Source organism: Eriocheir sinensis, chromosome 39, assembly GCF_024679095.1.
Source record: "Eriocheir sinensis breed Jianghai 21 chromosome 39, ASM2467909v1, whole genome shotgun sequence".
Classification (NCBI taxonomy): Eukaryota; Metazoa; Arthropoda; class Malacostraca; order Decapoda; family Varunidae; genus Eriocheir; species Eriocheir sinensis.
In genome coordinates, this window is record NC_066547.1 from 15,597,677 (window position 1) to 15,619,711 (window position 22,035).

The following is a 22,035-nucleotide window of genomic DNA, read 5'->3' on the forward strand; positions in this document are numbered from 1 at the left end:
TCTTATGCCTGCCTAGTAAAAAATAATAATAATAAGAGGGAGAGATAATGTTATAAGCTATTGTGTTCTTAAGGGCTGATTAAACTTTGCTGGTATTGGAATCTGATTTTTTTTCTTTAATTCCTATTAGATATTATTAATTAAGTCCACCTTAGAAAGTTAAGTAAGATATGAAAAGAGAGAGAGAGAGAGAGAGAGAGAGAGAGACATATCTCCCACAAAGTCAAAATATATTGGCTCCCCATGTTTAAAGGGAGAGAGAGAGAGACATATCTCCCTCAAAGTCAAAATATATTGGCTCCCCATGTTTAAAGGGAGAGAGAGAGAGACATATCTCCCTCAAAGTCAAAATATATTGGCTCCCCATGTTTAAAGGGAGAGAGAGAGACATATCTCCCACAAAGTCAAAATATATTGGCTCCCCATGTTTAAAGAGAGAGAGAGAGACATATCTCCCACAAAGTCAAAATATATTGGCTCCCCATGTTTAAAGGGAGAGAGAGAGAGAGACATATCTCCCACAAAGTCAAAATATATTGGCTCCCCATGTTTAAAGGGAGAGAGAGAGAGAGAGAGAGATATCGCACAAAGTCAAAATATATTGGCTCCCCATGTTTAAAGGGAGAGAGAGAGAGACATATCTCCCACAAAGTCAAAATATATTGGCTCCCCATGTTTAAAGAGAGAGAGAGAGAGAGACATATCTCCCACAAAGTCAAAATATATTGGCTCCCCATGTTTAAAGAGAGAGAGAGAGAGAGAGACATATCTCCCACAAAGTCAAAATATATTGGCTCCCCATGTTTAAAGAGAGAGAGAGAGAGAGACATATCTCCCACAAAGTCAAAATATATTGGCTCCCCATGTTTAAAGGGAGAGAGAGAGAGACATATCTCCCACAAAGTCAAAATATATTGGCTCCCCATGTTTAAAGAGAGAGAGAGAGAGACATATCTCCCACAAAGTCAAAATATATTGGCTCCCCATGTTTAAAGGGAGAGAGAGAGAGAGACATATCTCCCACAAAGTCAAAATATATTGGCTCCCCATGTTTAAAGAGAGAGAGAGAGAGACATATCTCCCTCAAAGTCAAAATATATTGGCTCCCCATGTTTAAAGAGAGAGAGAGAGAGAGAGAGAGAGAGAGAGAGAGAGAGAGAGAGACATATCTCCCACAAAGTCAAAATATATTGGCTCCCCATGTTTAAAGAGAGAGAGAGAGAGAGAGAGAGAGAGAGAGAGAGAGAGAGAGAGAGAGAGAGAGAGAGAGAGAGAGAGAGAGAGAGAGAGAGACATATCTCCCACAAAGTCAAAATATATTGGCTCCCCATGTTTAAAGAGAGAGAGAGAGAGAGAGAGAGAGAGAGAGAGAGAGAGAGAGAGAGAGAGAGAGAGAGAGAGAGAGAGAGAGAGAGAGAGAGACATATCACACAAAATCAAAATATATTGGCTCCCCAAGTTTAAAGAGAGAGAGAGAGAGAGAGAGAGAGAGAGAGAGAGAGAGAGAGAGAGAGAGAGAGAGAGAGACATATCTCCCACAAAGTCAAAATATATTGGCTCCCCATGTTTAAAGAGAGACAGAGAGAGAGAGAGAGAGACAGACAGACAGAGAGAGACATATCTCCCTCAAAGTCAAAATATATTAGTTCCCCCATGTCTAAAGAGAGAGAGAGAGAGAGAGAGAGAGGTCTTATAAATCCGTTGAGGGAGAGAGATATTTAATTAAATGTCTCGAAAATCTGTTTAGGCAAACGTGACATTTAAGCTGATAAGAGTTTGTTTGGGAAGGAAGATGAAGGCAATTAGTCCGTCAGTCAGCTGGTAAGTCAATCTGTCAGGCAATCAATTTTCATTCATTCTCTCTCTCTCTCTCTCTCTCTCTCTCTCTCTTTAGGCATGGGGAACTAATATATTTGACTCTCTCTCTCTCTCTCTCTCTCTCTCTCTCTCTCTCTCTCTCTCTCTCTCTCTCTCTCTCTCTCTTTAGGCATGGGGGAACTAATATATTTTGACTTTGTGTGATCTCTCTCTCTCTCTCTCTCTCTCTCTCTCTCTCTCCCCCGACGTGAGCAAGTATACGCCTCCTTTGTTATAAAAAAAAACTCATTATCGTGTATCTGTGGGTACTGCCAGGACCTCACACAGCCCATCCTCCTTGCTCAAGGGGGGACAGTAACCACTCCTAATGAACGGAGAGAATCCGGCCTGAGCGGGGCTTGAACCGCCGTCTGTTTGGCCGTGAAGTCTGGCAGCGCGGCGCTCTAACTGACTGAGCTACTGGAGCGGTGTGTGTGTGTGTGTGTGTGTGTGTGTGTGTGTGTGTGTGACTGGCTGACTAAGTGATTGACTGATTAACTGACTCACTCACTAATGGATGGACTGATTGAGTGACTGACTGACTGAATGCAGATGAATTCAATTAGTCAGTCAGTCAGCCAGTCAGTCAGTCAGCCAGCGATAATGTTAACTACTACTTTCCTGTGCGAAGCCGAGTTCCTCATAAGTATAGGTCTTTGAGAGAGTGGCGGGGGGGAGGGGGGACTGCATGTGTGTGTGTGTAGGTGTGTATTTTCCATTTTGCCTCCAAACCTCCTCCTCCTCTTCATTGTCTAAAAGTCTATATCCTTGTTTTTCAGGCGTAGAAGAGAGGGTGCAGGTCACAGGCTCGGGCAAGGTAGGGTAAGGTAGGTATGCGGTTCTTACATCAGCTATTTCTAAAGGTCAAAGAAGGGTCAGTCGGGTTCTAATGAGTGTTTCTTCAGGTTCATGGTACAGAGGAAGGGTCAAACTACCACCAGGGTCATAAAACTACCCCTGGAAATGCCCACAACTTCTAGGAAAGCCTTGTCAAATAGGTGTTTGTTTCTTCAGGTTCATGGTACAGAGGAAGGGTCAAACTACCACCAGGGTCATAAAACTACCCCTGGAAATGCCCACAACTCCTAGGAAAGCCTTGTCAAATAGGTGTTTCTTCAGGTTCACGGTAAAGAAGAAGGGTCAAACTACCACCAGGGTCATAAAACTACCCCTGGAAATGCCCACAACTTCCAGGAAAGCCTTGTCAAATAGGTGTTTCTTCAGGTTCATGGTACAGAGGAAGGGTCAAACTACCACCAGGGTCATAAAACTACCCCTGGAAATGCCCACAACTCCTAGGAAAGCCTTGTCAAATAGGTGTTTCTTCAGGTTCACGGTAAAGAAGAAGGGTCAAACTACCACCAGGGTCATAAAACTACCCCTGGAAATGCCCACAACTTCCAGGAAAGCCTTGTCAAATAGGTGTTTCTTCAGGTTCATGGTACAGAGGAAGGGTCAAACTACCACCAGGGTCATAAAACTACCCCTGGAAATGCCCACAACTCCTAGGAAAGCCTTGTCAAATAGCTCAGTAGGACTGTGCCAATGATTCAGAGGTGCCAGGCAACAGAGCAGCAATTAAGGCTTTTGTTAACCGCGTATGGCTCAAGTTGAAAGCAGACGAGTGCCATTCAAGTTAGCCTAGTCTGGACCATGCCGGGTCTGTGTGGTCTGATTTTCTATGTAATTCTATGTAATTCGATGTAATTTTCTCTCTCTCTCTCTCTCTCTCTCTCTCTCTCTATCTATCTATCTATCTATCTTTCACACACACACACACACACACACACACACAGAGAGAGAGAGAGAGAGAGAGAGAGAGAGAGAGAGAGAGAGAGAGAGAGAGAGAGAGAGAGAATTACATAGAATTACATAGAATTATATATCAGACAATCACATGCAGGGAGACAGTAACGCACAGAGAGAGAGAGAGAGAGAGAGAGAGAGAGAGAGAGAGAGAGAGAGAGAGAGAGAGAGAGAGAGAGAGAGAGAGAGAGAGAGAGAGAGAGAGAGAGAGAGAGAGAATTACATAGAATTACATATCAGACAATCACAGGGAGACAGTAACGCACAGAGAGAGAGAGAGAGAGAGAGAGAGAGAGAGAGAGAGAGAGAGAGAGAGAGAGAGAGAGAGAGAGAATTACATAGAATTACATATCAGACAATCACAGGGAGACAGTAACGCACAGAGAGAGAGAGAGAGAGAGAGAGAGAGAGAGAGAGAGAGAGAGAGAGAGAGAGAGAGAGAGAGAGAGAGAGAGAGAGAGAGAGAGGAAAAAAGGTTTATGAGAACAGAAAAAGATAAAAAAAGAGAAAAAAAGAAAAATACACGGAAAACAACGAGAAAAACAAGTAGATGAAGAACAGGAAGATAAAAAGAAAAAGAAGAAGAAGAAGAAGAAGAAGAAGAGTGAGTCTCCCGCGCGAATCAGCTGAGTTGGTCTGTGACGCAGCGCAAAACTTAATCCTTTTTACTTATTTTGCGCTAAGTACGCGGTGCCAGCAAACCACAGTGCCACAGGAAGGATAAAAAGGGCCAGAGATTACGTGGGTGCCATATATAGACCTTGGGAGGCCCTAAATAAGGTAAAAAATTGAGATAAACTGAGGGGAGGGAGGGAACATGGCGGGTAACGATGGGAGTTCACTCAAGTGCCGACGTTTTTTTTCGTGTTTTTGGGCATGTTACGTGTTCCCGAGTGCCACAGTGCCATCAAGGGAAGATGAAGGTGCCAGTGATATTACAGTGCCAATCGTAGGTCCTGGAAAGCTCGGATAATGTGATAAATAGGACAAAATGAGAGAAGGGGAAAAATGGCGAGGGGGGGGATGGAGTTGCAATTATATATTTTAAAGTTTTAGAGGGAATTACGTGTTCCCATAGTGCCACAGTGCCATCAAGGGAAGATAAAGGTGCCAGTCGATCCTAGTGCCTGGAAAGCTCGGATAATGTGATAAATAGGACAAAATGAGAGAAGGGGAAAAATGGCGAGGGGGGAGGGAGTTGCAATTATATATTTTAAAGTTTTAGAGGGAATTACGTGTTCCCGAGTGCCACAGTGCCATTGAGAGGGGAATGTGGTGCCAGTGATCTTGCAGTGCCATTCATAGTGCCTGGAAAAGCTTGGATACGGTTTGAAATAAGAAAGTCAAGGGAGGAAGTGAGGTAAGTGCTTATTATTATTATTATTATTATTATTATTATTACTTCTACTACTACTACTACTGCTATACTGCTACTACTATTATTATTATTATTATTATTATTACTACTACTGCTACGTCTACTACTACTACTACTAATACTATTATTATTACTATTATTATTATTATTATTATTATTATTATTATTATTATTATTACTACTACTACTGCTACGTCTACTACTACTACTACTAATACTATTATTATTACTATTACTATTATTATTATTATTATTATTATTATTATTGCTAGAAAAAATCGTATGATCATAAGCCGTTGTAGAGAAGTGTTCGTGCTGGAAAATGAGTGAAAGTGTTGAAAATGACGTTGATAATTAATGGTGGTTAGTTTAGAAAGGAGGAATTATTATTATTATTACGAAAAAAGTGAAGATGAATTCGTAAGATTAAAAAGAGAGAGAAAATGATGGAAAGTGTTGAAAATGACGTATTTAATTAATGGTGGTTAGTTTAGAAAGGAGGAATTATTAATATTATTATTACGAGAAAAGTGAAGATGAATTCGTAAGATTAAAAAGAGAGAGAAAATGATGGAAAGTGTTGAAAATGACGTTGATAATTAATGGTGGTTAGTTTAGAAAGGAGGAATTATTATTATTATTACGAGAAAAGTGAAGATGAATTCGTAGATTAAAAAGAGAGAGAAAATGAGTGAAAGTGTTGAAAATGACGTTGATAATTAATGGTGGTTAGTTTAGAAAGGAGGAATTATTATTATTATTATTACGAGAAAAGTGAAGATGAATTCGTAAGATTAAAAAGAGAGAGAAAATGATGGAAAGTGTTGAAAATGACGTTGTTGATATTAATGCTGGTTAGTTAAGAAAAGAGGAATTATAAGAAGAAGAAGAAGAGTGATTGTTAATATCCTCGTTACACACACACACACACACACACACACACACACACTATTATTACTACTACTACTACTACTACTACTACTACTACTACTACTACTCCTTACTTTGATATTTGATATTTTTAGGTAAGATAAAAAGAAAGAAAATAAAATCGCCATAAGTTAAGTTCTAAATCAATCTTAATGTAGTTCAGAAAAGCACATACAAAAATAAGGAGGATTTTTTTTATATATATATATAATAAAAATATATCTCTATCTATATATCTATCTGTCAGTGTGTGTGTGTGTGTGTGTGTGTGTGTGTGTACATATAACCCCTTGGAAGGTATTGTGTTTAAAAGTCGTTGGCTGGAGGGTCGTCACGTGATATGTAGAGACGTCTGTTCCATTAATATTATCTGCTAACAATAAACTGGATAGGATTTTAATTATAGCCTCTACTGTGGGTATTTGGAAATAGATAGATAGATAGATAGATAGATAGATAGATAGATAGAGAGAGAGACTCTCTCTTCTCTCTCTCTCTCTCTCTATCTATCTATCTATTTCAATACAGTAGAGAGCTATAATTAAAATCCTATCCAGTTTAATATTAATGGAACAGACGTGACGACCTCCAGCCAACGACTTTAAACACAACTATCAAGGGGTTATATGTACACACACACACACACACACACACACACACACTGACAGATAGATATATAGATAGAGATATATTTTTATTGACCACAAATGTACATAAAACCAAAACCTTATACTCAATTCGGAAGTTATTCAAGAATGCTAGTTTCGTTAATATAAGAACGTTTCCAATTTGTAGTAAAATCTTTATCTAGTCACTTAAATATACGGAACTCTAGTGTCGTTTCCGGCTTAAAAATAGTTTGAAAAAATATTAAAACTTTACAAATTTAGATAATGATACGAAACTACTTATAATCACTCTCTCTCTCTCTCTCTCTCTCTCTCTCTGACAAAAGAAAACTTAATAAGAAAAACCTGTAAAACACAAACCCTGGAAGATGACGAGTTCTCTAAAATAAATATATACTGAAATGTTAATAGCCCGGACATTTTAAGACGTCCAGGACATTTATAATTGAAATGAGCTTGTTCGGATCAGCGGTCTCGTGATTTGGACAAGATAACTTACACACACACACACACACACACACACACACGACCGTTTAACTAGCTCGTATAATATTGTGAAAGGTGTGGTGTCACCTGTCATCCCGTATCGTGAGACATCCCATATCCTTATTTTATCATCGCGAAACCCCAAAATTGCTATCATAGACTGACTAATTAAGTGAAGCATCTAAGTGTGAAAAAAGTACTACTGAGGACTTAAATAACGATGGAAGGCTTGTTATTAGGTCACAAGAAGAAGAGGAAGAGTGACGGGTGATATCCTCGTTACACACACACACACACACACACACACACACACGTCATCATTTGCTTTCATAATAAAATAAATAAACTTGGCTGGGACAGATTCCGACAAGCAGACGACAAAAGACACGGTACCTTGTCGAAATTCGGGTATGTCTTCAGGATATGGGATGTCTCATGATACCCGGATGTCTCATGACGCCACACCCTGGGCTTACACGTCATTCAAAGTGCCCGTTAACACGCACACACACACACACACACACACACACGACCCTTAACAATAGCCCTGCTCCGCCCTCTCCAATAGGCCAACAAGCGAACTAGGTACTCGGAACAACTATCTCCAACTATCATTCACCCACAAAGAGTAGTAAGTGGGCGGGGCGAGCGCGCGCCCTTCCTCTCTTAAACCCAGTACCTCAGTGTAGCACAAACCTCCACGTCGTCCGGCAGTAGTCTCCGTCAAGCCGCTGTTCAGTGTTGGCCGCGGGAGCTCTTCACCAGTACCTCAGTTTAACACAAACCTCCACCTCGTTCGGTAACAGTCTCCGTCAGGCCGCTGTTCAGTGTGTTGATCGCGGGAGCTCTTCACCAGTACCTCAGTTTAACACAAACCTCCACCTCGTTCGGTAACAGTCTCCGTCAGGCCGCTGTTCAGTGTGTTGATCGCGGGAGCTCTTCACCAGTAGTCCAGTACCTCAGTTTAACACAAACCTCCACGTCGTCCGGCAGTAGTCTCCGTCAAGCCGCTGTTCAGTGTGTTGATCGCGGGAGCTCTTCACCAGTACCTCAGTTTAACACAAACCTCCACCTCGTTCGGTAACAGTCTCCGTCAGGCCGCTGTTCAGTGTGTTGATCGCGGGAGCTCTTCACCAGTACCTCAGTTTAACACAAACCTCCACCTCGTTCGGTAACAGTCTCCGTCAAGCCGCTGTTCAGTGTGTTGATCGCGGGAGCTCTTCACCAGTACCTCAGTTAACACAAACCTCCACCTCGTTCGGTAACAGTCTCCGTCAGGCCGCTGTTCAGTATGTTGGCCGCGGGAGCTCTTCACCAGTACCTCAGTTTAACACAAACCTCCACCTCGTTCGGTAACAGTCTCCGTCAAGCCGCTGTTCAGTGTTGGCCGCGGGACCTCTTCACCAGTACCTCAGTTTAACACAAACCTCCACCTCGTTCGGTAACAGTCTCCGTCAGGCCGCTGTTCAGTGTGTTGATCGCGGGAGCTCTTCACCAGTACCTCAGTTTAACACAAACCTCCACCTCGTTCGGTAACAGTCTCCGTCAGGCCGCTGTTCAGTGGTGGCCGCGGGACCTCTTCGCCAACACCCGCTGCCCCTGAATCTGCTGGTCTGGGTTCGATTCCCATGCACCGTAGGTCAAGTGTTTGTGTTACGGCCCCCGACTATGTATCTTCCGGGTCCCAGTTCGATACCCGCCCTCTGCTGCATGTTAGAAGTGTGTTATATCGGCGGGGAGTCTTAACAAGCGCCGCCCCCGCCCACGTAACTGTTGTCCCCGGTTCGAATCCCGCCCTCATCTACAAGCCCCGTAGCCGCCCACGTAACTGTTGTCCCCGGTTCGAATCCCGCCCTCACCTACAAGCCCCGTAGCCGCCCACGTAACTGTTGGCCCCGTTTCGAACCCCGCCCTCACCTACAAGCCCCGTAGCCGCCCACGTAACTGCTGGACCCGGTTCGAATCCCGCCCTCACCTACAAGCCCCGTAGCCGCCCACGTAACTGTTGTCCCCGGTTCGAATCCCGCCCTCATCTACAAGCCCCGTAGCCGCCCACGTAACTGTTGGCCCCGGTTCGAATCCCGCCCTCACCTACAAGCCCCGTAGCCGCCCATGTAACTGTTGACCCCGGTTCAAATCCCGCCCTCACCTACAAGCCCCGTAGCCGCCCACGTAACTGTTGGCCCCGGTTCGAATCCCGCCCTCACCTACAAGCCCCGTAGCCGCCCACGTAACTGTTGGCCCCGGTTCGAATCCCGCCCTCACCTACAAGCCCCGTAGCCGCCCACGTAACTGTTGGCCCCGGTTCGAACCCCGCCCTCACCTACAAGCCCCGTAGCCGCCCACGTAACTGTTGGCCCCGGTTCGAACCCCGCCCTCACCTACAAGCCCCGTAGCCGCCCGGCCCCGGTTCGAACCCCGGCCTCTGCTGCATGTTACAAGTGACCTCGCCTCCACCCCAGCGTAACCAGCGTGTCACTATACAAAGGAAGGAGCTTGTGAGACTTCAATGACCTCCGGCAGTACTTCGAGGTCAACATCACCACGTCAGAGTACTTAAGTATACATTGAAATTATACGTGTTTTTGATGTGGTTGTGGTGACCGGAGGGGTGGTTGTGGTGGTGGTTGTGGTGGTTGTGGTGACCGGAGGGGTGGTTGTGGTGGTTGTGGTGACGAGGGATGTATGGTTCCGACGGAAATACCGGTTTTCTTAAATAATAATACCACCCCGCCTCTTCCCGGTATAAGTCATAATACCAGTAAAAAAAAAAAATACCGATAATATATGTAGTGGTGTTTACTTTTGAAATTTAAAACTTTTGGCTTGTCTATTCTCATACAATAACCTTAATAACCTTAATAAACTGCGCAAGGCAGTTTATTAAGGTGACTTCAAACTTTAATTATTTTTTGCATGAGAGAGAGAGAGAGAGAGAGAGAGAGAGAGAGAGAGAGAGAGAGAGAGAGAGAGAGAGAGAGAGAGAGAGACTACAATCGCACAATGCAGTTTATTAAGGTGACTTCAAACTTTACTTATTTTTTGCATGAGAGAGAGAGAGAGAGAGAGAGAGAGAGAGAGAGAGAGAGAGAGAGAGAGAGAGAGAGAGAGAGAGAGAGAGACTACAATCGCACAATGCAGTTTATTAAGGTGACTTCAAACTTTAATTATTTTTGTCATGAGAGAGAGAGAGAGAGAGAGAGAGAGAGAGAGAGAGAGAGAGAGAGAGAGAGAGAGAGAGAGAGACTACAATCGCACAATGCAGTTTATTAAGGTGACTTCAAACTTTAATTATTTTTGCATGAGAGAGAGAGAGAGAGAGAGAGAGAGAGAGAGAGAGAGAGAGAGAGAGAGAGAGAGAGAGAGAGAGAGAGAGAGACTACAATCGCACAATGCAGTTTATTAAGGTGACTTCAAACTTTAATTATTTTTTGCATGAGAGAGAGAGAGAGAGAGAGAGAGAGAGAGAGAGAGAGAGAGAGAGAGAGAGAGAGAGACTACAATCGCACAATGCAGTTTATTAAGGTGACTTCAAACTTTAATTATTTTTTGCATGAGAGAGAGAGAGAGAGAGAGAGAGAGAGAGAGAGAGAGAGAGAGAGAGAGAGAGAGAGAGAGAGAGAGACTACAATCGCACAATGCAGTTTATTAAGGTGACTTCAAACTTTAATTATTTTTGCATGAGAGAGAGAGAGAGAGAGAGAGAGAGAGAGAGAGAGAGAGAGAGAGAGAGAGAGAGAGAGAGAGAGAGACTACAATCGCACAATGCAGTTTATTAAGGTGACTTCAAACTTTAATTATTTTTTGCATGAGAGAGAGAGAGAGAGAGAGAGAGAGAGAGAGAGAGAGAGAGAGAGAGAGAGAGAGAGAGAGAGAGAGAGACTACAATCGCACAATGCAGTTTATTAAGGTGACTTCAAACTTTAATTATTTTTGCATGAGAGAGAGAGAGAGAGAGAGAGAGAGAGAGAGAGAGACAATGCAGTTTATTAAGGTGACTTCAAACTTTAATTATTTTTGCATGAGAGAGAGAGAGAGAGACTACAATCGCACAATGCAGTTTGTTAAGGTGACTTCAAACTTTAATTATTTTTGCATGAGAGAGAGAGAGAGAGCGAGAGAGAGAGAGACTACAATCGCACAATGCAGTTTGTTAAGGTGACTTCAAACTTTAATTATTTTTTGCATGAGAGAGAGAGAGAGAGAGAGAGAGAGAGAGAGAGAGAGAGAGAGAGAGAGAGAGAGAGAGAGAGAGACATACCCCGAGTTCACTTCCTTTTGAATCATCCATCTGTCACATAACTTAGCTCTTTCTCTCTCTCCTTTTTATATAGGTAACAGATTCTCGTGTCATATGAAATGCCTTCTATATCTCCTGTGTCCCCTCCCCCACACCCAGGAGCTGCCGTGACCAAGGCCTATCTCAGCGCCTGTGTCCTGTCCCCCACACCCAGGAGCTGCCGTGACCAAGGCCTATCTCAGCGCCTGTGTCCCCTCCCCCACACCCAGGAGCTGCCGTGACCAAGGCCTATCTCAGCGCCTGTGTCCCCTCCCCCACACCCAGGAGCTGCCGTGACCAAGGCCTATCTCAGCGCCTGTGTCCCCTCCCCCACACCCAGGAGCGGCGATGATACTGTTCAATGTGCTAGGGAGGATAGGTCATCACTGGTTAGCTGGTGTTGGGAGAGCGGGGCACCACCACAGATATAAAGTTCTTTATATTACAGCAACACTTATAAAGTAACTCAATCCCTTTCCCTTGAAGCAATAGTTCCAACACCTTTGATTTAGTGATTGAATGTTTCCTTCCTACACTTTTCATTTCCTTGTTTCCTCTGACCCATTCTCTCTCCTCCTCCTCCTCCTCCTCCTCCTCCTCCTCCTCCTCCTCTTCTCTGTCTATCTTCATCCCTTCCTTCCTTTTAATTAATGTCTAAGTTATCCTTTGTGTGATGTTCCTTCTGGTGGTCAAATCTTGCATCTAATTTCCCTTCGTCTATTCTCTCTCCTCCTCCTCCTCCTCCTCTCTGTCTATCTTCATCCCTTCCTTCCTTTTAATTAATGTCTAAGTTATCCTTTGTGTGATGTTCCTTCTGGTGGTCAAATCTTGCATCTAATTTCCCTTCGTCTATTCTCTCTCCTCCTCCTCCTCCTCCTCCTCCTCTCTCTGTCTATCTTCATCCCTTCCTTCCTTTTAAGTAATGTCTAAGTTATCTTTCGCTCAAGGTTCCTTCCAGTGTGTTTGTGGTGCCCGGCTCTGCTAGCTAGTTTGTTTTGCCACTGTATAATTGTCAATCCTAGTTAGTTTTGTCACTGTATAATTGTCAATCCTAGTTAGTTTTGTCACTGTATAATTGTCAGTCCTAGTTTGTTTTGTCACTGTATAATTGTCAATCCTAGTTTGTTTTGTCACTGTATAATTGTCAATCCTAGTTTGTTTTGTCACTGTATAATTGTCAATCCTAGTTTGTTTTGTCACTGTATAATTGTCAATCCTAGTTTGTTTTGTCACTGTATAATTGTCAATCCTAGTTTGTTTTGTCACTGTATAATTGTCAATCCTAGTTTGTTTTGTCACTGTATAATTGTCAATCCTAGTTTGTTTGTCACTGTATAATTGTCAATCCTAGTTTGTTTTGTCACTGTATAATTGTCAATCCTAGTTTGTTTTGTCACTGTATAATTGTCAATCCTAGTTTGTTTTGTCACTGTATAATTGTCAATCCTAGTTTGTTTTGTCACTGTATAATTGTCAATCCGTGAATGTAAATTAACCGAAATCCTTGTTACTAAGCCCTGCACGGTGCTCTCTCACATAATGCTTCTTTAAATTTTCAGTCTCACTTAATTTCCGGGGTTAGTAATATATTTTGCCATAAGCTAACTCCCCGTGATGGCCAGTTTCATGCACTATATATAAGTAATTTGCCTTTTGCATGGCTATAATTCTGCATCTGTGTCTAAGGCCCAGTTTCACAGTTCCTCATGATGGGTTAGTAAGCTCCCAAACCAATACCAGAGCCTTCGAAATTTCCTGTACAGTGTCTGGAGTTTATATTCAAGTTCGCAAATTTGACAAGACTATACAGGAAAGGTCTTGTGTGTTTATGCTACGAAGGAAAGGGAGGAGAAGGGAGATGAGATTGGGAGACGAGTGAGCCGAGATCCTGTTTATATTCAAGTTCACAAATTTGACAAGACTATACAGGAAAGGTCTTATATTGTCATGATACGAAGGAAAGGGAAGAGAAGGGAGATGAGATTGGGAGACAAGTGAGCTGAGATCCTGTTTATATTCAAGTTCACAAATTTGACAAGACTATACAGGAAAGGTCTTATATTGTCGTGATACGAAGGAAAGGGAAGAGAAGGGAGATGAGATTGGGAGACGAGTGACCCGAGATCCTGTTTATATTCAAGTTCACAAATTTGACAAGACTATACAGGAAAAGCTGTTTTTATGGTATGAAGGAAAGGGAAGAGAAGGGAGATGAGTAAGCTGAGATGCTGTTTATATTCAAGTTCACAAATTTGACAAGACTATACAGGAAAAGCTCTCTGTTTATGATATGAAGTAAAGGGAAGAGAAGGGAGATGAGTAAGCTGAGATCCTGTTTTTATTCAAGTCCACAAATTTGACGACACAATACAGGAAAAGCTCTTTGTATTTAGTGTGTCATCGAAGACCGCGCCATTTTGAACAGTATGGGATTCTATAGCTTGGTTCGGGAGTGTTACAAAGACCATGATGGACTGTGGAAGCGGCCCTTAATGTTCCCTTTTCTAATATGCCTCTCTGTTTTTGCAGGATGCCGCGGACGGACCATGCAGAGGACTCATCGCGACGACACCAACGGTTTGGTTAAGTGGGTTCTCTTGTGTGTGCGTCTGTGTGTGAATGGCAGGCCTGTCGTATGATTGTGTGTGTGTGTGCGTTGGCGTTATGCCTTCGCACTATTATTTTGTTAGGATGTATTTTTGTGTGTGAACTTTTTGCACGTAATCTTTTTTTATACCCATAGCTAGCGTTTGTTTGTGTGGCAGTGTTCCGGGAGATGGACGCCGGGGGACATGGGCTTGGGGAGGCGCACATGACCTCCTCTGTCCGTGACCTCTTCAGCTGGGGAGACCGGTAAGCATTTTGACATAGTTGTGTGGATAATGGATATTGTTTTTTACAGCTAAAGAAACCACTCTAGGGCAACAAGAAAATAGGTTTAGAAAAAGCCCGTTAACCCCTTCCCGGCAGCAGGGCTGACATGATTTTCCACCAAGTTTAGTAGAAAACACTCGCTTGTCAATCCTGTGTTGTGAGAGTTAGTGTTGGAACACTCATACACGGGAGATTTTAGTGCGGCTGGAGGTCGCAGTGAGTGTTTAGCAACCCCAGCAAACACGCCTAACGCCCACTGCAAGCGTTTAGCAATGAAAGGGTTAAGTTAGACTAGTTATATGTATATTGATACATTCAAATGAAGGTTTAGAGTGTAACCACTGATGGTACATGAGTCAGGATCATCAAAATCATTCAAAAAATCAGCATCTATATCCTCAGCTACCAAAGGAGTTATTTCCTCCGGCTCAAGAGGTCTCTTACTCCTTGACATGATAGACTATAATAAAAGAAACTAGGAAAAATGCAAAAATTCCCAGTGTCAGCTGATGTGCGTTGCATATGTAGTGCGGCGACGGCCTGATGAACGAGCCTCCCATAACCCACTTAGCCAGGGGGGCACCTCTTTGGCCGACTCGGTAAGGAGTGGCTCTCCCGTCACGCTGGTCGCGGGTTCAATCCCAGGCAGCCGGCGAATACCCTGATCTTGATTAATTTCTCGTGTTATTTCGATACACGCAGAGGACGTGTTGAGAAATAGGAACGATTTAGAAAAGAAGCTCGTCGGGGCATTACACATATCCGACAATGCACAAGGGTGACTGTCCTTGAGAGGCAATGTCGGCAAGTGTCCGGGGGGCTTGAGATGCCTAATAATAATTTATTTTGTTCATTTTGTCAGTAGTAAGGAATCGTCTATTTTTTTGGGGGGTCGGCCCAGCCCGTTCTGGCGCAGGCGAGTGTTTATAGTGGCGCCATGATGCTATCTAATGAGGGCAAATGAGAGCAAACGTCTATACACAGACGCGCCGACAAAAAGTCCCAATTTCCAAACGTCTCTATATAGATCCTCCGCCGGGAAGGGCTTAACCCGTGGGCTTGGGCCGTGGGGAAGCCGAGAAGTGGCCGAGAAATGGCAAAATTACACTGCATTTTGAGACTAAGAAAACACCATGGAACGTACTTCAGAGCACCTGGTACTCTCATAACCATAAAGCCATTAAGAGTATTTCTTTTACTCAAACTCCATTCTGTTTGTGTGGTGTTTGTCACAAAATAAACAGTCTTGCGACGCGTGGCATCTAGCCGAGAGTCGCTTGTTGTCTACTTTAAAGAATTTGACGAGTGATTACTGTATGGATAGCTAATTCAGTCTGCCATGACCTTACAGCACCACCCATGACAAAAAAGCCCACCTCAAGATCACTCACCCACCACAATGACCCAGGGCATGCATGGTGGGTTCCTCTATGCCACAACCGCCTACAATTAGCTTGAATCAGGGGTTTTATGGTGAGCCCTTTTTAGGGTCCACTGTACTACAGCCATGACCCGTGAAACCCCAGAAAAGGGTCTGCCGATGTTCTTGGGTTAATCGCTACTCCTTCAGAGACAAAAGTTATGAGCGGCTGAAAGGGAGGTCAATTTTGGGAGGAGAGGCGTCTCGATACGTCATTCCTCGTGAGAGAATTCAAGTCGAAGGCAGGAGGAGATATAGATACAGGAAGGGTGCCCCAGAGTTTACCAGTGTAAGGGATGAAAGAATGAAGATGTTGGTTAACTCTTGCATAATAGGTTTGGACAGTATAGGGATGAAAGAATGAAGATGCTGGTTAACTTGCATAAGGGGTTGGACAGTATAGGGATGAAAGAGTGGAGATGCTGGTTGACTCTTGCATAATGGGTTTGGACAGCACAGGGATGAAAGAATGAAGATGCTGGTTAACTCTTGCATAATGGGTTTGGACAGTATAGGGATGAAAGAGTGAAGATGCTGGTTGACTCTTGCATAATGGGTTTGGACAGTATAGGGATGAAAGAGTGGAGATGCTGGTTGACTCTTGCATAATGGGTTTGGACAGCACAGGGATGAAAGAATGAAGATGCTGGTTAACTCTTGCATAATGGGTTTGGACAGCACAGGGATGAAAGAATGAAGATGCTGGTTGACTCTTGCATAATGGGTTTGGACAGTATAGGGATGAAAGAGTGGAGATGCTGGTTGACTCTTGCATAATGGGTTTGGACAGTATAGGGATGAAAGAGTGGAGATGCTGGTTGACTCTTGCATAATGGGTTTGGACAGCACAGGGATGAAAGAATGAAGATGCTGGTTAACTCTTGCATAATGGGTTTGGACAGCACAGGGATGAAAGAATGAAGATGCTGGTTGACTCTTGCATAATGGGTTTGGACAGTATAGGGATGAAAGAGTGGAGATGCTGGTTGACTCTTGCATAATGGGTTTGGACAGTATAGGGATGAAAGAGTGGAGATGCTGGTTGACTCTTGCATAATGGGTTTGGACAGCACAGGGATGAAAGAATGAAGATGCTGGTTAACTCTTGCATAATGGGTTTGGACAGTATAGGGATGAAAGAGTTGAGATGCTGGTTGACTCTTGCATAATGGGTTTGGACAGCACAGGGATGAAAGAATGAAGATGCTGGTTAACTCTTGCATAATGGGTTTGGACAGTATAGGGATGAAAGAGTGGAGATGCTGGTTGACTTTTGCATAATGGGTTTGGACAGTATAGGGATGAAAGAGTGGAGATGCTGGTTGACTCTTGCATAATGGGTTTGGACAGCACAGGGATGAAAGAATGAAGATGCTGGTTAACTCTTGCATAATGGGTTTGGACAGTATAGGGATAAAAGAGTGGAGATGCTGGTTAACTCTTGCATAATGGGTTTGGACAGTATAGGGATGAAAGAGTGGAGATGCTGGTTGACTCTTGCATAATGGGTTTGGACAGCACAGGGATGAAAGAATGAAGATGCTGGTTAACTCTTGCATAATGGGTTTGGACAGCACAGGGATGAAAGAATGAAGATGCTGGTTAACTCTTGCATAAGGGGTTTGGACAGTATAGGGATGAAAGAGTGGAGATGCTGGTTAACTCTTGCATAATGGGTTTGGACAGTATAGGGATGAAAGAGTGAAGATGCTGGTTAACTCTTGCATAATGGGTTTGGACAGTATAGGGATGAAAGAATGAAGATGCTGGTTAACTCTTGCATAATGGGTTTGGACAGTATAGGGATGAAAGAATGAAGATGCTGGTTAACTCTTGCATAAGGGGTTGGACAGTATAGGAATGAAAGAATGAAGATGCTGGTTAACTCTTGCATAAGGGGTTGGACAGTATTGGGTATATGTAAGAGTAGTATTTATATATATGTGTGAAAAATTATTTAAATGAGTATATAATGTTAGGAATTGCAAAAATGATTATATATGCATAATAGAGGAGATCGGTGATGATTTGACCATTTTTAGTTTAAGAAAAATTCAATTAAGTATGGAAGAGACAGAGATGGAATTTATACATTCTTAAAAATACTTAAAACTACTTATCCTCCCTAATTTCTATCTTTCCCATACTTAATTAAATTTTGGCATTACAATTTTGTTGACCTTAACCCAGTGGTGGCGGTGGTAGCAGCGTGGGTCATGTTTCTTAATGGTCCCTCCAAGCGAGAAAAATGAGAAAAATCACCCTCACACAAACCATTTCATAATATATATATCAAAGCATTTGTGATCAGTTTATATATCATCTATTTTGGGGAGTTTAAATCATGGCACAAATTTGGCCCGTTGCTGCTTCACGGTAAAGCCACAAATTTGGCCCGTTGCTGCTACAAGGTAAAGCCACAAATTTGGCCCATCGCTGCTTCACAGTAAAGCCACAAATTTGGCCCGTCGCTGCTACACGGTAAGGCCACAAATTTGGCCCGTCACTGCTACACGGTAAAGCCACAAATTTGGCCCGTCACTGCTACACGGTAAAGCCACAAATTATAGCCGGGAGCATTCTGGACCATCTAGAAAAGCATAATTTAATTCATGATTCACAGCATAGGTTCACAAAGGATAGGTCTTGACCTGTTGTCCTTCTACACTAAAGTAATCGAGGCGGTTGACCAAGATGAAAACTATGACATATTGTATCTAGATTTCAGTAAAGCATTTGACAAAGTCCCTCATCACCGGCTATTACTAAAATTACAGGCTCACGGTGTAGATGGGAAAGTTTTGAACTGGATCGGGGCGTGGCTCAGTGGTAGGAAGCAGAGTGCAAATCAATGGTAAACAATCTGAATGGGGCAGTGTTACGAGTGGAGTCCCACAAGGGTCGGTGCTGGGTCCTCTGCTTTTTATTAATTACATCAATGACTTGGACACAGGAATTAGTAGTGATGTCAGCAAGTTCACAGATGATACCAAGATCGGTAGAATAATCCAATCAGACAGGGACGCTACCGTTCTCCAGGATGAGTTTGACAGATTATATGATTGGGCGGGGAAGTGGCAGATGGAATTCAATGTCGGGAGGTGTAGCATTCTGAGTGTAGGTAGGAATCATCCCTCACACAATTACTCCTTAAATGGCACTCCTCTAAGCAGGTCTGGGCGTGAGCAAGACTTAGGAGTCCTAGTGGGTGCTGACCTCCGTCCTAGGGCTCAATGCATTCAGGCCAAAAAAACCCTCACACAAACCATTTCATAATACCAAAGCATTTGTGATCAGATTATGCATCATCTATTTTTGGGGGTTTAAATATCATGGCACAAACTTGGCCCATCGCTGCTACACGGTAAAGCCACAAACTTGGCCCGTCGCTGCTGCTGGGTTAATGGAGCAGCCACCTGTGTCTGAGCCAAGATGTCTGGATGTCTCCGCCGCTGCCTCTCCGCATGTCTGAGTCTCCCTGTACTTCCAGTGTGTTGCCCCGCCTGGAGAGACACGTTGATGGAGGTGGCCGTGTGTGTCACCCTTTGCCTGTATCCTCTGGCGCCCAGGTAAACAATGATAATGATTATGATAATACCAATAATAGTAATGAATATAATAATACCAATAATAGTAATGAATATAACAATACCAATAATAGTAATGAAATGATAGTCGGTCAAATAACGAGATCATTAAACACTGTTGCTCTTGTATAATTTTCATAGTGTGTCTAATTCTCCGTCACTGTCTCCTGGGTTGTGTCTAAGTCGGTCTTGTTCTTTCAGAGGCGCGTAAGCGGAGAGCATCGGCGCAGCGCGGGAGCAGCACGTCAGGGTGTAGGGTGTTTGTTTAGCTGGTGTAGGGAGCTTAGGGTGTTAGGGTGTTAGGTGTAACAACGGTTGGCTCTTTCACAGAACGGGTGTGATTCCGTTCTGCGTTTGAGTCTTCCACCTTCAGACGGTCTCCCTCTGAGATGTCTGAAGTTTTTTTGTCGGTTTTCTCCGTAGGAGGAAGCCGACTCTAGCTACTCTGGCCTCTCTTCCGGGGGTCAGGGCGGTCGGGCTCTGCTTGGCCAGGCGTTGCCTTTCGCGTTGTCTCCGCCGACGTTTTGCCAGACTCTTCCGTAAGGTTGAGCCTGGCTTTTTTATTAGGTGGATCAGGCTGCCTTCTTCCAAGGAGTCTGATGGGAGTGGAGTCTTTTTTTTGGTGTATGTCTGTGGGTACTTAGTGGGTAAGGGAGGGTGGGGTAGAATGGTTGGTGGGCTGGAAGTGGGTTGGGGGATGAGCCTCCTGGGATTTGGGTTGTGTCGAGCCTTACCGCCTGGTGTGTTGGGTAACCTTCACGCCAGGGGGGGGGTGCCAAGACCATATCCATCTCCTGGGCAGGGCGATTCCCCTTTCCCATGCCAACTGGCCCTCCTCCGTCTGCCTCCCCAAACCCCCGCTAAGTGCTTGTGTGTGTTATTTTATTTAGGATGTCTTTTTTTTCTATGCCTTTTTCCCGTGTGTTTATACCCAATAGCTAGCGTGTGTGTGTGTGTGGCAGTCCAGAGGCGCGTGCAGCGAGGACATCACTTCACGTCACTACGGTATATCCACGGTATTTGGTTTAGTGTGTGCTGTGTGTGTTTGTGTGTGTGATGGCAGGCCTGCCGTGTGTTTGACCTTTTGCTGTGTGTTGCTGTGTGACTGCTAGGATTTCATTTCTATGTATGTTTTTTTCCCCATAACCCCCTTCCTCCCTAGCTCTTTAGCTGTTGTCCCTGCTGGGTGGATGCTGCCGGGCGACCAACGGCGGTGGCGGTGTGCAACGGGAGCTGCTGAGGTTTGGGGTAGCACTACGTGCAGGTTATGTAGGGTGTGTGAGTTTTTTTGTGTGAGTGTCTTTTTTTGTGGGGTGTTGGCGGGGGACTTAGCTAATCACTGTGTCAGGAAGGCATGGGCGTGGCCGTCTGTCCATCAGGCCGACGGGCGGGTGTGCCACCTGGCAGTCAGGCTAGCAGGTGACAGGCAAGCTATCTGGTGGTCAGGCTGTAAGTCGGGCCATCAGATAGGTAGGCAGGCCACCTTGCGGTCAGGTTGTCGGGCGGGCACCCCACCCTCGGTCAGGTAGGCAGGCAGCAGCGTCTACGCTGAACCGTACGGCCACACGTACGAACGCACGGAACCCGTACGCTACGTTCCGCCGCACTGACGCTCGTCGTACCTCTGCTCGCACGCTTGCGGGCGGGTAGAAAGGGGGCGGATGGGCGGACGGGCGGCGTCGATGGGAAACGGGCGGCGGGCGGACGGTGGTCGGGAGTCGGAGTCGAGCAACGCTTGAAAGACGCGCAGATAGATGTCAGATTCTCCCGTAGGGAGGTCTGGCAAGGTGATAGTTTAGGCGGCGGAGTTGTACGGGCCAGTCTGTGTTACAGCTTTGCCGTCAGGGTAGCTCCTTACGAGCTGCCCAAACTGAGGACCAGTTTTCCTCACAGGAGGAGGCTGGTGGGGCCTAGGGTGTTAGGGGTACAACGGTTGGCTCTTTCACAGAACGGGTGTTTTCCGTTCTGCGTTTGAGTCTGCCGTCTTTGGGCGTCTCCCTCTGAGATGTCGGTTAGGATTTCTTTTTTTTATATGTCCGTGTGTGTAACTGTTGCCTTTTAGCCTGTTGTGTTCCTGAGCAGCAAGAAGAGGCGGCTGTGGTGACCCGCCCGATGCGGAAGGCTTCTGGGCCCTGTCGGCGGGGGCGCACCTCTCTGGCTGACTGGTTGACCAGGCTTTGACCAGGTGGCCGGGGAGGCGCATCCTCGCTGGGCGGGGTCTGGGGGCCCTCCGTCTTGGGGAGGTCGCTGCAGCAGGAGGAGGTAACTACTGCTGGTTTTGTAAGGCATTGTGGTTGAGAGCACCTTGCAGCTGTAACGCGAATTTCGTTCCGTAATAAACAATGTACCGCCATGCTGCCTGTCCTTCCTCCCTCCCAGCACTGTGTACGTCTGTGTGTGTGTGTGTTGCTTAATTCTCCCTCACTGCACTGTGTACGTCTGTGTGTGTGTGTTGCTTAATTCTCCCTCCCAGCACTGTGTACGTCTGTGTGTGTGTGTGTTGCTTAATTCTCCCTCCCAGCACTGTGTACGTCTGTGTGTGTGTGTTGCTTAATTCTCCCTCCCAGCACTGTGTACGTCTGTGTGTGTGTGTGTTGCTTAATTCTCCCTCACTGCACTGTGTACGTCTGTGTGTGTGTGTGTTGCTTAATTCTCCCTCCCAGCACTGTGTACGTCTGTGTGTGTGTGTTGCTTAATTCTCCCTCCCAGCACTGTGTACGTCTGTGTGTGTGTGTGTGTTGCTTAATTCTCCCTCCCAGCACTGTGTACGTCTGTGTGTGTGTGTGTGT

General features: G+C 44.7%; 2 long non-coding RNA genes across 8 annotated transcripts; one reads left to right on the plus strand and one right to left on the minus strand.

The window, feature by feature from the left end:
* The first annotated feature begins 4,295 nt into the window (after window positions 1-4,295).
* On the plus strand, window positions 4,296-20,469 carry LOC127009069 (uncharacterized). 2 transcript variants are annotated; one of them, XR_007761559.1, is made up of 4 exons: window positions 4,296-4,443; window positions 13,895-14,218; window positions 19,150-19,228; window positions 19,448-20,469. It is a non-coding gene; the product is annotated as an uncharacterized LOC127009069 (long non-coding RNA). The 2 variants fall into 2 exon arrangements; XR_007761558.1 differs by lacking the exon at window positions 4,296-4,443 and having other exon boundaries at window positions 13,671-14,218.
* LOC127009075 (uncharacterized) lies at window positions 7,395-10,091 on the minus strand. Of its 6 annotated transcripts, XR_007761569.1 has the most exons (4): window positions 9,236-10,091; window positions 8,483-9,061; window positions 8,334-8,393; window positions 8,031-8,243 (listed from the first exon to the last, which is right to left on the minus strand). It is a non-coding gene; the product is annotated as an uncharacterized LOC127009075 (long non-coding RNA). The 6 variants fall into 6 exon arrangements; XR_007761566.1 differs by lacking the exons at window positions 8,031-8,243; window positions 8,334-8,393 and adding an exon at window positions 7,395-8,022 and having other exon boundaries at window positions 9,236-10,089; XR_007761568.1 differs by lacking the exon at window positions 8,031-8,243 and adding an exon at window positions 7,462-7,962 and having other exon boundaries at window positions 8,334-9,061; window positions 9,236-9,352.
* Window positions 20,470-22,035: the final 1,566 nt, after the last annotated feature.